We start from the raw sequence: 15,000 nt of genomic DNA, 5'->3' as shown, positions 1-15,000 counted from the left end.
TACAGCGAAGGAAAGTGGGGGGGGGGGGGGCTTTGGTGTGAGGAGAAGGGATACAGGAGGGGATGGAGCGAGGGAAGAGGAGGGAGGACATGGAGTGATGAGGGTGATCATCTCTCTCCCTCTCCCCCTCTCTCTATCTCCACACACACCAGGCTCCACACAGGCTGCAGGTGACAAATGATTCTGCACAGAGAAAGCTCCACAGTCGGAGTCCTCCTCACTAGTGGGCTGTGCTTGGGAGTTGGCTGAGTGTTAAGATGTTGTGTCCGCTCACCTCTAATGTGTGCTGGGTGGAAAGCTTCTGTTACCTACGCCTCTCGGAGGAGGGAACGCGACACGCCGCTACATCTCAACTCCCCGTGGAGTGAACAAAGTATGTGATCGTCGGTGCGGGGGAAGGACGACAGAGGCAGAGAAAAAATACCGTTGACAGGGAATTGATTATTCCGAACACACGGTAATGTGGGGAAAAGGGGCTGGACGGAACCAAAGCAAAGAAAGTAAAAGTTCAAGAGTCCCCTCTCCTACCGTACCTGTCTTCCCTACTTCTAACCTTCAGCACCACCTGGTGCGCTAACCAAAATACAGGGGGTGTACAGGTCTTACCTGGTGCGCTAACCAAAATACAGGGGGTGTACAGGTCTTACCTGGTGTGCATAGACAGATTAAATACTATAATAATAATAATACGTTGTATTTATACAGTATAGTGCTTTTCCACCTACAGTAGGTGCTCAAAGAGCTTTACATAGTGAGGGGCATTCTCAACTCTTCCACCACCAATGTGTAGCACCCACTTGGGTGATGCACGGCAACCATTTTGTGGCAGAACGCTCACCACACATCAGATATCATGGTGGAGAGGTGAGGAGTCATATATGCCAATTGGGAATTAGACCAGGGCACCGGGGTTAACACACCTACTCTTACGATAAGTGCCATGGGATTTTGAAAAACCCAGTGTCGTCAAAAACGTGATTTTCCTGTTTTAGGCCTATATATATTTGGAATAATACTGTGAAATTGTTAAAACGATGATAATGCCATTTTAAGTTAAGCGTGTAAGAGCTGTTTGAAAGTTAAGCCTGTTTTGATGGAATAGAGTTTTGGCTAGTCTGGTTAAATCACCAGGCAGAAAATCTGCTAATAGACCAATAAGAAAGCGAGTTCCAAACCTCTCTTCCAATAACAGCACATTTTCAGCATTCCCCTCCCCACTCAGACCAGTCCCAGAAAAGTCCTAACAAAATTCTTGCTTGAGAAATTGCTCTTTGCTATTTTTGTTTATTTTGTACCATTTCTATTGAAAACAATCACAGTAAGGCACTTAGTTGTTACCCAGAAATGATTTGATAAGGAGGTTAAAAACAGTGGCGTTGGCGCGGCATCCCAAGTGGTGCAGCGGTCTAAGGCACTGCATCGCAGCGCTAGAGGCGTCACTACAGACCCAGGTTCATTCCGGGAGTCCCATAGGACGGCGCACAATTGGCCCAGCGTCGTCCTGGTTAGGGGAGTGTTTGGCCTGTGGGGCTTTACTTGGCTCATCGTGCTCTAGTGACTCCTTGTGGCGGGCCGGGTGCCTGCAGGCTGACCCCGGTCTCCAGTTGAACGATGTTTCCTCCAACACATTGGTGCGGCTGGCTGGCGGGTGTTAAGGAGCGTGATTAAGCAGGTCATGTTTCTGAGGACGCATAACTCCACCTTCGCCTCTCTCTCTCTCTCTCTCTCTCGAGCCCGTTAGGGAGTTGCAGCAATGAGACAAGAACAGAAATTGGGGTAACATATATATTTTTTAAATAAACAGAGGCATTGGACCTTTAATGACCAGAGAGAGTCGGGACACCCGTTTAAAAGCACCCTACACAATGCAATGCCCCCTTCACTGGCCATTGGCATCTCCTAAGACCAGAGGCAAGAGTGCCCCCTACTGGCCCTCCAACACCACTTCCAGGAGCATCTGGTCACCCATCCAGTACCAACCCTGCTTAGCTTCAGAGGCAAGCCAGCAGTGGGATGCAGGGTGTTATGCTGCTGGCTATGATTCTGGACTTGCTAAGGTGAGAGAAATTAATTTAGTTCTGACTCTAAGCCTTCACTCCTGATTGTGAAATTGCTGTTGGCAGGGTGTGTGTGTCCTGGATGATGAAGCAGTCAGAGGTGAAAATGAAGTGCCAAGATGAGACCTGAGACCAGCTACGGCATGAGAACGGCATGAGGCCTGAACAGAGATGACGTCTAAAAGACTCAAGAGAGAGAGAGACAGACAGAGAAAGATCGAGAGGGAGAGATAGCGACAAAGAGAAAGGGTGAAGGAGACAGGAAAAGAGAGAGAGACGGAGTAACAGAGATTGTAAAAAAAAAAATATCACAAACACGTGTTCAGGGATTATCCCACAGACAAGAGGTGAGGGGGAGATGAGGGGAGAAAGGTTATTCTATTTAACTAGGCAAGTCAGTTAAGAACAAATTCTTATCTACAATGACGGTCTACACCAGCCAAACCCGGACGATGCTGGGCCATTTGTGCACCGCCCTATGGGACTCCCAATCACGGCTGGATGTGATACAGCCTGGATTTGAACCATGGTGCCTGTAGTGATGCCTCTAGCACTGAGATGCAGTGCCTTAGACCACTGCGCCACTCGGGAGCCCCCATATATAAGAATGGAGTAGAGAATTCCAAGAGGGGTCGTTTTGGATGAAAGGGGGAGAGATGGATGGAGGAAGGGTAGGGTAAGAGAGATTAGAGAGTGGGTAAAGGGAGGTGGAGAGCAGGGAAGACAGTACCAACGGACATTGAGCAGAGTCCCTCTCCTCCCCCTCTCTAAACCCTGTTGATTGATCGGAGGGCTTAAGTGTCCGTCGAGTGACATATAGCCAAACGATAGCCAATCAAAAAGCAATCTGCCACGGCAAAACACGGCCATCCATCAGACACAAGACCCCTGACCTCTAACCCCTAGCCCTCTAGTCTCCTTCCAAACAGTCGGTCTTCCCTGGTGGAGAAACTTGAGAAGAGATATGGAGAGAGGAAAGATATATTAGAAGAAAACAGAAGCGAAATCAGCACTTTCAAATCAAATCAAATCAAATTTTATTAGTCACATACACATGGTTAGCAGATGTTAATGCGAGTGTAGCGAAATGCTTGTGCTTCTAGTTCCGACAATGCAGTAATAACCAACAGTAATCTAACCTAACAATTCCACACTACTACCTTACACACACACACAAGTGTAAAGGGATAAAGAATATGTACATAAAGATATATGAATGAGTGGTGGTACAGAACGGCATGGCAGATGCAGTAGATGGTATAGAGTACGTATATCGATGAGAATGAGTACTGTAGGTATGTAACATAAAGTGCATAGTTTTAAAGTGGCTATGGGGGTGGGGGTCGAGAGAGATCGAACTGTGCGGAACGTGGCTGCGTAAGGCTGTCTGCCATAAAGATGTGCGATGCCAGCCTAGCCCTCTCTCTCGTCTCGTCCCTACTACAACTGACATGTTGTTTCTGCCCCTAGCTCTCTAAACCGTATTAAGTTTGCGCACTCTGCTTTAAAGTGGCTATTTGGTACACTCGTTTTACATAATTCCATCTTACTTCCCATTTCTAACAGTGGCTCAGTTGACGTCCAGTATGTTCGCGGCGCCCGCCTACACAAATAGCTAGTGATCTGGAGCGTGTCTTAACTCAAGAGCTCTAGATACAGGCCATCTGAGAGTAGGAACTGTGATATGTTTAACAAAGTCTTCTCCCGTGCCGCGTGTCTCCTGTTTGTGTACAAAGCGCTCAGGAGCTAAGCTGACCGCACGGGCCAGCTTAGCTAGCTCTAGTTGACTGGCGCAGGAGCGGTGAGGCAGACGCACGCGAGCGCTTAGGGTCGGAGACGTGACAGCTCAGAGCTGGTGCGTTGTCCTCAGCATCATATGGTTAGGCGCACCGCTCTCCGGTGCGAGTGACATCGAGTGGAATCAGCGTCAGAGCTCCTGGCTCTGGGCAGCAGGCAGAGCTCGAGCGATAAGGTACGCTTTGGTTCAGACGGCAGACTTCGTGTCCGACTTGACAGGCGCCTCATGCAGTCACGTCCTGAGCGTAGCCCCTGGTACAGGAAGCGTCAGTATCGGACCTTGGGGTGCGTGCAGAAGGACGTATAGCGCACCGTACCCAGGACTCTCAGTGGGCGTGAGTAGGCAAGCCGAACGACGAGCGAATGCTCCATCACGGAATCTTTGACACGTCGGATCAGAGGAAGTTCTTGTTGCGTGTGTCTACAAGGGCTCGAGAAACTGTTTCTTGTACCGCCTGCGCTGAGGAGATCTGAACGACAGGCGCGACTGCTGCGCTCGCGGGTCCGATTGCTAGCTAACGGCTAGGTAACTGAGTGGTGGCTCTTGGGAGGACGCCAAGCTCAGTTGTGATATGCCTGTGATGGTGGTTATCTCTGAGGAACCTTGAAATACTTTTCCACATTTTGCTGTGGCACTTACGAGCTGGGCATCCCGGTCGAATTGTGGAGTTGACGGGCGCGGGAATGCTCCCTCTACGCCTGAGCTCTGTCGCACTGTACTGGACACTATGTCCAACGCACTAAGAGTCACTCTCTCCTTTCAGAGCTCTTTTATCGCGTGAGTTCGAGTTATAGTGTCGCCTCCTGTGAGCCGTTATTTTCTCCAAGCACCACAATCGTCCGCGAAGTGGGCCCATCCTACACTACTCGCCCCTAGTTAGGCCGTGTCTCTGGTGCGTCGGTGTATACCGGGTGAAATCTACACAGCGATGCGTCCTAACGCGACGCAGGTGTTGCCAGTATTGCGAGTCTCGTCCAACACCTTCGAGTAATTAGAACGGCTACTGAGGACGAGCTGCACGACACGTTGACTGCTTCATTGGCACCTGGCTCAATGCCCAATCTAGCCCGGCCGATACGAGGAGCTGGAAGTTTACCGCACCGTCATATGCACCACGTCACAGTGAGACCACCGTGCAGGCATTGCGTACAGCGACAAGCTCCGGGTGATGTCCGCCCGTAGAGCTCCGCAGAGCTCTGAATCGCCACCTTGTGAGAGCGACCGCGCGCTTGGTGGCTGCAGAGGTCTCCATTACACGTCGAGCGTGTCTGCGCACGAATAGCTCCTTATCCTGTACTCTACGCTCCTCCACCCCCCGGACGGAAGGAACCATCGTTTGGGTTGACTCTCAGGCTTCCAAGCCGCGCTTCCGTGCTGCCTCCTCATTACTATGCGCACTACGTCCTGCGAGCCCTAGTTTAGCCTCCAAGCTGCTTCACGGAGTGAGTCTATATATGTCCGGGTGTCGTCCCACGAGGCGTCTTGACTGTACCGTCTATATGGTGGAGTTTTCATCTCCAAATGGTGTGCGTTTAAATGATTCCGTGCTGTTTGAGCTGTTATATCCGTTATGCTAAGCGAGCGTGCATTCTCACACTAAGCACGGTGCGTGGTCCTTGGTATTCGTCTCGTGTGTTCCAAGTATTCGTGGGTCTTATCGGGCTCTTCGCTGGTGTTCTGTCGAGTGTTGGGTATAGCAGAGTGGATATCGACAGGTGCGCGATGGCGGGACGCTTAATCGAATAGGGCATATACTGCGTATATCATAAATTTTGAGCGAGGAGGAGGTCTAATGAAGCGTGATCCAACAGTCTTTTGAGTCTGAGGAGGATAACTAGCAATAAAACGAGTCCTATATACGAACTAGCTGGCATCCCGTTAAAAGGACCTAACATATCAATCAGTGAAAGCGGTATGACGAGTGAGAGATATGCCTACCGTGGCAGCTGTGTTACGGATCTATAGCTCCAGTTACCATATGACTCTCCCATTGGAACCGCGATACGCAAATCTGCCTGTGCCCTCTTGATGGAGACATGCTCTCCGGTAAACATGAGCGGCTAGACCTCGCAATAGAAATGAGCAATACGATATGACGAGCTGTCTATTCTGATTGAAAGATCCACTTCGTACGGGCAAGTCAAATAACGAACCACCTACCTGCACAACACCTGGTCTGCGCTAACACTTGGAACATCTCACGAGCACGCCATCAACGTGCTACTGCGCAAGCCCCCTCTCTAGACGAGCTCACAAATCACCATTGGAGCGTCCAGTATGCGAAAAGAACACACAAACATCCCCATCGTCCACACCCTGACGCTAACAAAAAAATAAGAAAACAAGAATAACCTAAGGCGCTCTGTGAGAGCGATGACGTTTACTCAAGTACGTACGGCTAGCACTCTATCCGAATTCAGGAGGAGTAGGGTCCGCGTGCGCACAGTTTTTTAGGCGCTAAGATTCCCAAGGAGTGCGCGTATGTCAGTGGCCACAATTATATGTCCTACAAAGCGGGCAAAGCATATAATTGAATCCACCAGATTGTCTCAGCTCTAGTCCTGTCTACTTCGTTGTGAGACCTGCTATGAGAGTTGAGTTTGCCATGGTATCACACTCGTCCAGGTGTCTCGTGTATTTATGTGTGTTTTCTCCAGTTTTCAGTCATCCATTCCTATTGTATTGACTGGGCCACACTCTTGCCATCCCCTCTGCTCCTGTCTGGATGGCCTGGTTTGATGATTCCCGATATATCTCCAGTACTCCGTTTTTGTCTGCTTGTGTATCCCGTAGATTTTCTGTAGCCCTGCGCGTTTAGTGTAGTTCCATTTGTCCATGTCTCCTTCGTATGATGAGTTAGCACTTATACCACTGTCTATGTAGTCTCGTTGATGTGATTCCGATTTTTCACTCGTCAACTTTATGTCGTGTTTGCCATTTCAGTGCTCCTTGTATGTGATACACGAGCATGTGTGGTTCGCGCTTTCAGTTTCATATGGATATGGCTGCCGTCAATCCCACGGGGTTTCTGGTTGGAATTTTTATCGGTGTTGGGGAGCCGACATCGTCTCAATGCCACTTCCTAAGAGATCTCGTCATCCGAATCAGCATATTTCTCTAATATTGTTGTTTGGACGCGAGCGGAACTATCAATCCGCGTGTGATCGAAGCAGTCTTGAAGCGTGGTTTTCAGTCCCTGGTACAGATGTGTCTGAGCAGGCACAGTGGTACAATTGACCGTTTGAGAGAGCGAGTGCTGAGCGAGCGTGTTAAATAAGTTCTACTGAACTACTCATTTAGAGTATTTCGTTTCTCTCTTAGCTAGCTTCCTCGTCTATCTCTACCCTCACTGAGCAGCACTGCACTACTTACCAAAGCTTATTGGTGTTTGTGTGTGTGTGGGTTGCATCGATAGATGTTCCTCAAGCTCTCGTTTCTCTATATTGCCTTCTGTCTACTGTAGTCAGTGCTATAGAGTGAGTGTTGATCGCTTAGTGTGGCCATTGCGTGGTTCTGAGCTATGAGATCAGTGATGACTAGTTGTGGCTGTTTGCTTTGTTCTTGTGATGTAGGCTGCTTTGGATCTATTAGCTGTGACTGAGTGAGATAGAGATGAGGGCCTGTAGTGGGGTGTTCGATGTATACATACAGAAGAATAGTTGCAATTTAGTTTGATATGAGCTAAACTTAAGAATTAGTGATGTGATAGTCCGCCACATATGAGATTACGCCTGTTAATAGACTAGCTGTGGACATAGTGATGTAGAAGACTGAGTGCATTTAGTAGATGTTGTGCGTGTAGATGAGCGTGTCTGTTGTCATCGAGTGTGTGTGGGTAGTGTGTGGTGTGCGATGATAATAGTTGATGGCATGTTGTTAAAGATAGTAGTAGTTATTGATTGTGAGTGTGTTGTTCTGCCGTGCGTGTGGATAGTATGTGGTGAAGATCCGATGTAAAGTGTTGAGTAGAGTTTTGTATAGAGGCTATAGGAGTTAGAATTGTGGTTCTGTGCATTGACGAATTCGCCGTGATTCACATTGTAGTTAAACTCTGTAAAGACGTGTGGTAAGAAGCCGCATGAGACTACACTCCAATTTCGGTCTTCTCTGTCATACATTGATTTCTCTCTTGTTATATTAAAGCATATTATCAAATGCTATTTCCAAACCATATATTCTAGATTAAAATTGCATAGTTATATATATGTCTTGTTACACAGTGTAGATTGGGAGCATGCAGTTATCCTCTATGTGTCCTCTCAACCACATAACATCATCAAAGCTCTCGAAGATGAGATTGTGAGAGATTGTAAAATTCGCTTCGTCTTCTCTGTTGGTTGTTGTTGATATTGTCCATAGTTCAGATGTGCGAGCGTGTGATTATAACCTAGAGCGACTCATCCTCGGCTTTATCGCAAGCTGATGTGTCACTATGTATACCACAGTCTGTAACCTGTGTGCTCATAGAGACGAACCTCCTCATCTCTCCCTTTAGAGAGGGACTGTACCTCATCATCCAGTTACAAACCAGGATCTAAGAAAGAGAGCCTTCATGGCGTCAGACATGGATCTACCCTGACGTGATTACAAACCACCCAATCTCGAGCGTGTGCGTGCGTCATCAACTTCTCTCACTCCTCCTCCCCCAATTATTCCACTATTACTTTCATTGATCTGACTCTCTCATACACTATATAACTCCAACACGGCTACATCACTATACTTGTCCATTATCTATATAACGCTAGCTAACGCACTATCGCACAACACAACTCCACACACACTAACACAACCTATCCCTTTAGCTGCGTGTCGTGAGATGTCGGTGTGTGTTAGCTGAGTCATGAGCTAGCGTGAGTCCAGAACTACTGCCTAAGTGATGCTAGCTCTGCTAATCGTTTATGTGCCAGTAGCGACTTGATGCGCAATGAGCTGATTGTGCTGATACCTAGTGATAGTCTACGTTCGCCATAGCATTAGTCGTAGAGCTCGATGTGTCTGTACACCCCAACCTGGATGAATGTGTGAGAGCCTGAAACTACTCCTCAAACGTTTTGTACAACACGAAACAACATCACCAACAGCGGATTACATCCAAGAGTCACTCGAAGAACTCCTCACAATTGCGCGTCAAGTCTTCAGTCCATCTCACACAACACACCACAACTCTCGACCTCCAACTATCTACCCATACATTCCGTGAGTAACATCTCTGCCTCCTATCTATGATTAACACACTATGATCTCTTAGTCTTTACTCCTCCAAAGCTCAAGATTTACAAATCACTGTCAATACCAATGCTCCCACCACTACACACCCACATACAACTCCCAACATTACCACACAACTCCCAACACTACACATTACCAACACCAACATTACCACACTACAACTACCACCAACATTACCAACATTACCAACACTCCCACATTACCACACTCCCAACATACCAAACACTACCAACACTACCAACACTCCCAACATTAACCAAACATTCCCAACACTACCAACATTACCAACATTACCAAACACTCCCAACATTACCAACACTCCAGCATTACCAACATTACCAAACACTCCCAACATGACCAACAGTCCAACAACTCCCAAACATTTACCAACACTCCCAACATTACCAACACTCCCAACATTACCAACACTCCCAACATTACCAAGACTACCAACACTCCCAACATTACCAACTCTCCCAACATTACCAACACTCCCAACATTACCAACACTCCCAACACTTCCTATACTTCTGGTACCCCCCAACATCCCAACACCCCTTAAAGCCCCAGCACCCCCAACATCCCTCATACCCACAACATCCCAACACCCTTTATACCCCCAACACCCCCTACACCCCCAACATCCCAACACCCTTATAACCCAAACTCCCCTTATACCCAAAACACCCCCAACATCCAAACACCACTTATACCCCCAACATCCCAAAACCCCTTATTTTTTTTCTGTAAATAGCTTATGCAAAAAAAGCTTTTTTGTTGGCTAATAAAAGTTCTAACAGTTTTTTTAATTTTTACCTTGGTATTTTGTTTAAGGTTAAAAGTAGGCCTGTTATAAAAGCAATAGCATTAGACTTTTGCTGTCATTTGTTGGGTAGGCCTACGGTAGCCAATCGCCTCTGTTGGTAATTGCTGCAATGTAAGCCTGTTCAAAACTTTTTTAAGGTTTCATTCTGTGGAGCCGTTTTCATTGGCCATATTAAGATCCAGCTACAATGTTGTGTTTGTCGCAATACAATTGAATTACCGGTCGGCCTAATATGCTATTCGCATTCAAACCATGAAAAGGAAAAACCAAAGAGGGCAAGATTCAAAACTTAATTTAATGCTGCAATATAATAACCTGGTCGTATTTCCCCTATAAACAATGACTTGACGTACTTTGATATTACCATAATAAAGTTACGACATTATTGTTCAAGTTTGGTGTGGTATGGCTATTATAAGGTTGAGCTACTGCAGGCCTATGAAGGCAGTGCACAACGGCATTCCAACCGACTCTGACAGGTGAACTTGAGGTGACGAAGAACGTTCTAGATCTACGAGAGCTACTCCTTCAATCTAACAATATAATATATATCTTTATAAAACATATTCTGATAGAAAATGTACCAATTCGCCTCCTTCTGTATGCCTACATATTTATGTCATTGATATGATTTATTTAAGTGTCATACACCTACCGGTGCCCAGCCCACGGGCTTCACAAAACACGACAGAACAAAATAACATTTGACAAGTTATACAAATGATACGCATACAATAATCATGGCAAGTACAGCTACCATCTAGCCACACTACACAAAAAGTGCATTTCTCCTCCTCCTCCAGTCATTGTGAACAAACTGAGCAATCTCAAACACGCCCTGTCGAAAAAAGAAGGGAAAAAAAGATTTCAAGCCTGTGCTCGCCCCGTAACCACAATACTTCAGGCTTATCGACAAAAATGTTACAAAAGAGATCGTCATACAGAGGGCAATAAAACACTAAAATTAATTTCGTTTTTGATTTCCACAAGATCACACAGTAGGCAAATTCTCTCCTCTTTAGGCACTCTGTTAAATCTATCTCTATAGCCAGAGGGAGGGGGCCGGATCTGACTTGTGCACAAACTGACCTTCGTTTTTTTGTTAGGTCCAGGCAGACATATGGTTCAGGGGTGTAGTTCTCTTTGATGAGAGTGTACTTTCTAAGTTTAGGTTTAAACCAAACATCAACTGCCCATTTTTCCTCGTGGATCAGAAAAAGCTTGTCCTTGATTTGGTTAACACCACATGGTAATTTGTTACTGATTATAAACTGGGTGGTTCAAGCCCTGAATGGTGACTGGCTGAAAGCCGTGGAATATGAGACCATATACCACGGGTATGACAAAACATGTATTTTTACTGTTCTAATTACGTTGGTAAGCAGTTTATAATAGCAATTAGGCACTTTGGGGGTTTGTGTATCCGTGGGCTGCATCCGGCCTAAGAACAGCCCTTACCCATGGTATATTGGCCATATACCGTCCCAGCTTTAATATATATATTGAAAATCAGTTTCACAAAAAAATAGATAAAAATTGTATGGCCCACGGATAGTTATTAGTAAGGTCACAGTCTAACACTTTTTTTTGTGATTCTATGTTCTGGCATATTTATCAGTCTGTTCCATAGACTTACCATGTCCCCTTTTTTGCCTAACCACACATGGTTCCCAAACCCATATCTCCACAGATGGCTACTACCGTACGGCACTAGTAGCCTATCTGACAGTTATAAAGAAATCCATGACGATGTGGGGAACATGGCGCCGGCATATCTCTATCTAGGCCTAAGCTTGTCTCCTTGAATATACATTATGTTATATATCATACATTGGACTCCTAAGTCTTTAGGCCTATATGCATGCAATTCCCTGATGTGTTTAGCGCTCAAATATCCGACAGCGGTGAGGTCGACAATTATTGTTTTAGGAAAGTTAAAACCGATAAAACAATAGACTATAAAGTTTTGAATATGCTACGCGTCGATCCGAACCAGCACGGGGTCTGTTTGGGTCTGTTTTCCATGACCATTTCCGGAATGGGTCTCCGTTAAAAATATATATATATGTATTCATGCATATCGAGTCGGGCGGGAAAGCTAAGGATCAATTTCGGAACGGGTCCAACTGACACCACAAAAAAATACGACATTCCTGACACCTCCAACACCCCCGACATGATGGGCCCTGGTCAAAAGTAGTGCACTACACAGGGAGCATGGTGCCCTTTGGGATGCAACTAGCTCTCTCCAACAGAAGAAAGGTGGGAGATGAGTAATCCTATAGGTCCATCTGTACTAAGATATTACACACTCCCTCACACACAAACAGATGGAGGTGAAAGGTGGGAAAAGTTTGGATGGATGTTTGAAATAGAGGGGCCTGGAGACCTCAGCTGTCATATCTACATCCTAAACACCATAGCCCCCTCCAAGCTCGTCACCAAGCTTGGGACCCTTGGGACTGAACACCTCCTTGGATCCAGGACTTCCTGATGGACCGGCCCCAGGTGGTGAGGGTAGGCAACATCACCTCCGCAACGCTGACCCTCAACAAGGGCGCCCCACAGGGGTGTGTGCTTAGTCCCCTCCTGTACTCCCTGTTCACCCACGACCGCGTGGCCACGCACGACTCCAACACCATCACCGAGTTTGCTGGCGACACGACGGAGCACGCCCCCATCCACATCAACGGGGATGCAGTGGAGAGGGCCGAGAGCTTCAGTTCCTCGGTGTCAAAATGACTAAGGACTTAAAATGGTCCACACACACGCACGCACACAGTTGTGAAGAAGGCGCGACAGGGCCTCTTCCCTTTTGGGTGGTTGAAAAGATGTGGGATGGGCCCTCAAATCCTCAAAAAGTTCACTGCTTGATGTGGCAACTGCACCGCCCTCGATTGGATGGCGCTACAGAGGGTGGTGCGGATAGCCCTGTATAACACTGGGGCCGAGCTCCCTGCCATCCAGGACCTTTATACCAGGCGGTGTGAAAGGAAGGCACGGAAAATTGTTAAAGACTCCAGCCACCCAAGCCATGTGCTCTCTGCTTCCGCATGCCTGCAGTACCGGAGCAACACATCTGGAACCAACAGCCTCCTGAACAGCTTCTATCCCCAAGCCATAAGACTGCTAAATAGCTCAATTGCACTGACTCTGTGCACACTCTACACACTGACACTGTACACACACTCTACACACTGACTCTGTACACACTCTACACACTGACACTGTACACACACTCTACACACTGACTCTGTACACACAACTTCTACACACTGACTCTGTACACACTCCTACACACTGACTCTGTACACACTCTAACACACTGACTCTGTACACAACTTCTACACACTGACTCTGTACACACTCTACACACTGACTCTGTACACACCTCTACACACTGACTTGTACACACTTCTAACACTGACTCTGTACACACTCTCTACACCTGACTCTGTACACACTCTCTACACACTGACTCTGTACACATCTCTACACACTGACTCTGTACACACACTCTACACACTGACTCTGTACACACACTCTACACACTGACTCTGTCACACTCTACACACTGACTCTGTACACACACTCTACACACTGACTCTGTACACACACTCTACACACTGACTCTGTACACACACTCTACACACTGACTCTGTGCACACACTCTACACACTGACTCTGTGCACACACTCTACACACTGACTCTGTACACACACTCTACAACAACTGACTCTGTACACACACTCTACAACACTGACTCTGTCACACACTCTACACACTGACTCTGTACACACACTCTACAACACACTGACTCTGTACACACTCTCTACACACTGACTCTGTAACACACTCTACACACTGACTCTGTGCACACTCTACACACTGACTCTGTGCACACTCTACACACTGACTCTGTGCACACTCTACACACTGACTCTGTGCACACTCTACACACTGACTCTGCTGCACACACTCTACACACTGACTCTGTACACATCTACATACACTGACTCTGTGCACACTCTACACACTGACTCTGTGCACACTCTACACACTGACTCTGTACACACACTCTACACACTGACTCTGTACACACACTCTACACACTGACTCTGTGCACACTCTAACACTGACTCTGTGCACACTCTACACACTGACTCTGTACACACACTCTACACACTGACTCTGTACACACACTCTACACACTGACTCTGTGCACACTCTACACACTGACTCTGTACCACACTCTACACACTGACTCTGTGCACACTCTACACACTGCTCTGTGCACACTCTACTCACTGACTCTGTGACACTCTCTACACACTCACTCTGTACACACTCCAACACACACACACTCTCTCTCTCTCTCTGTCTCTCTGTCTCTCTGTGTACTGTAGGTTAATGCCTGAAGGTGTGCTTGCAAATCACTCTGTGACACTGAGCCATTGGGAGGCGAGGGAGGCTGGAGAGAGAGGGGAACAGAGAGACGAGGCTGGGAGGACAAGATAATGAGGTTCCATATGAGGCTGCTGGCTGCAGCTCTGAATGCTTGGCAGATCACACTCTAACAGCTGACCTCACACATGCTGACCTCTACAATGCTGACCTCTAAAATGCTGACCTCTAACATGCTGACCTCTACATGCTGACCTCTAACATGCTGACCTCTAACATGGCTGACCTCTAACATGCTGACCTCTAACATGCTGACCTCTAACATGCTGACCTCTAACATGCTGACCTCTAACATGCTGACCGCTCGCGTCGCAAAATACATTTAGAAATCCATGTTATTCAATTATTGCACCCACACTGCTCGCGCGCGTCAACAAGCGTCTGCGATGCCAAGGGATAAAAATAGAACTCCTTTCTATTTCTGACGTAGATCGCGCTGAAAGTCCTGCCTCTCCCATCTCCTCATTGGTTTATAGAAGCAGGTACCCACGTGCCATCTCCTCATTAGTTATACCCACGTGGGTGATTGAAAGATGAATGTTTAGCCGGTTGTCGTGGTAATACAATGAAAGTTTAGATGCCAATCACCATATAATTTCAAAGATGAAAAAGCCTGGAAGGAG

The 15,000-nt window shown here is 47.0% G+C and overlaps 1 protein-coding gene across 1 annotated transcript in view; it reads right to left on the bottom strand.

Moving 5' to 3' along the window:
* Positions 1-15,000, bottom strand: part of LOC111969825 (SLIT-ROBO Rho GTPase-activating protein 2C-like) — a 109,051-nt gene that overhangs the window by 368 nt on the left and 93,683 nt on the right. The window lies entirely within an intron of this gene.

This window comes from Salvelinus sp. IW2-2015, linkage group LG11, assembly GCF_002910315.2.
Source record: "Salvelinus sp. IW2-2015 linkage group LG11, ASM291031v2, whole genome shotgun sequence".
NCBI classification, from domain to species: domain Eukaryota; kingdom Metazoa; phylum Chordata; class Actinopteri; order Salmoniformes; family Salmonidae; genus Salvelinus; species Salvelinus sp. IW2-2015.
Note: the sequence above shows the minus strand (reverse complement) of the source record. Positions and strands in the feature narration are given on the sequence as shown.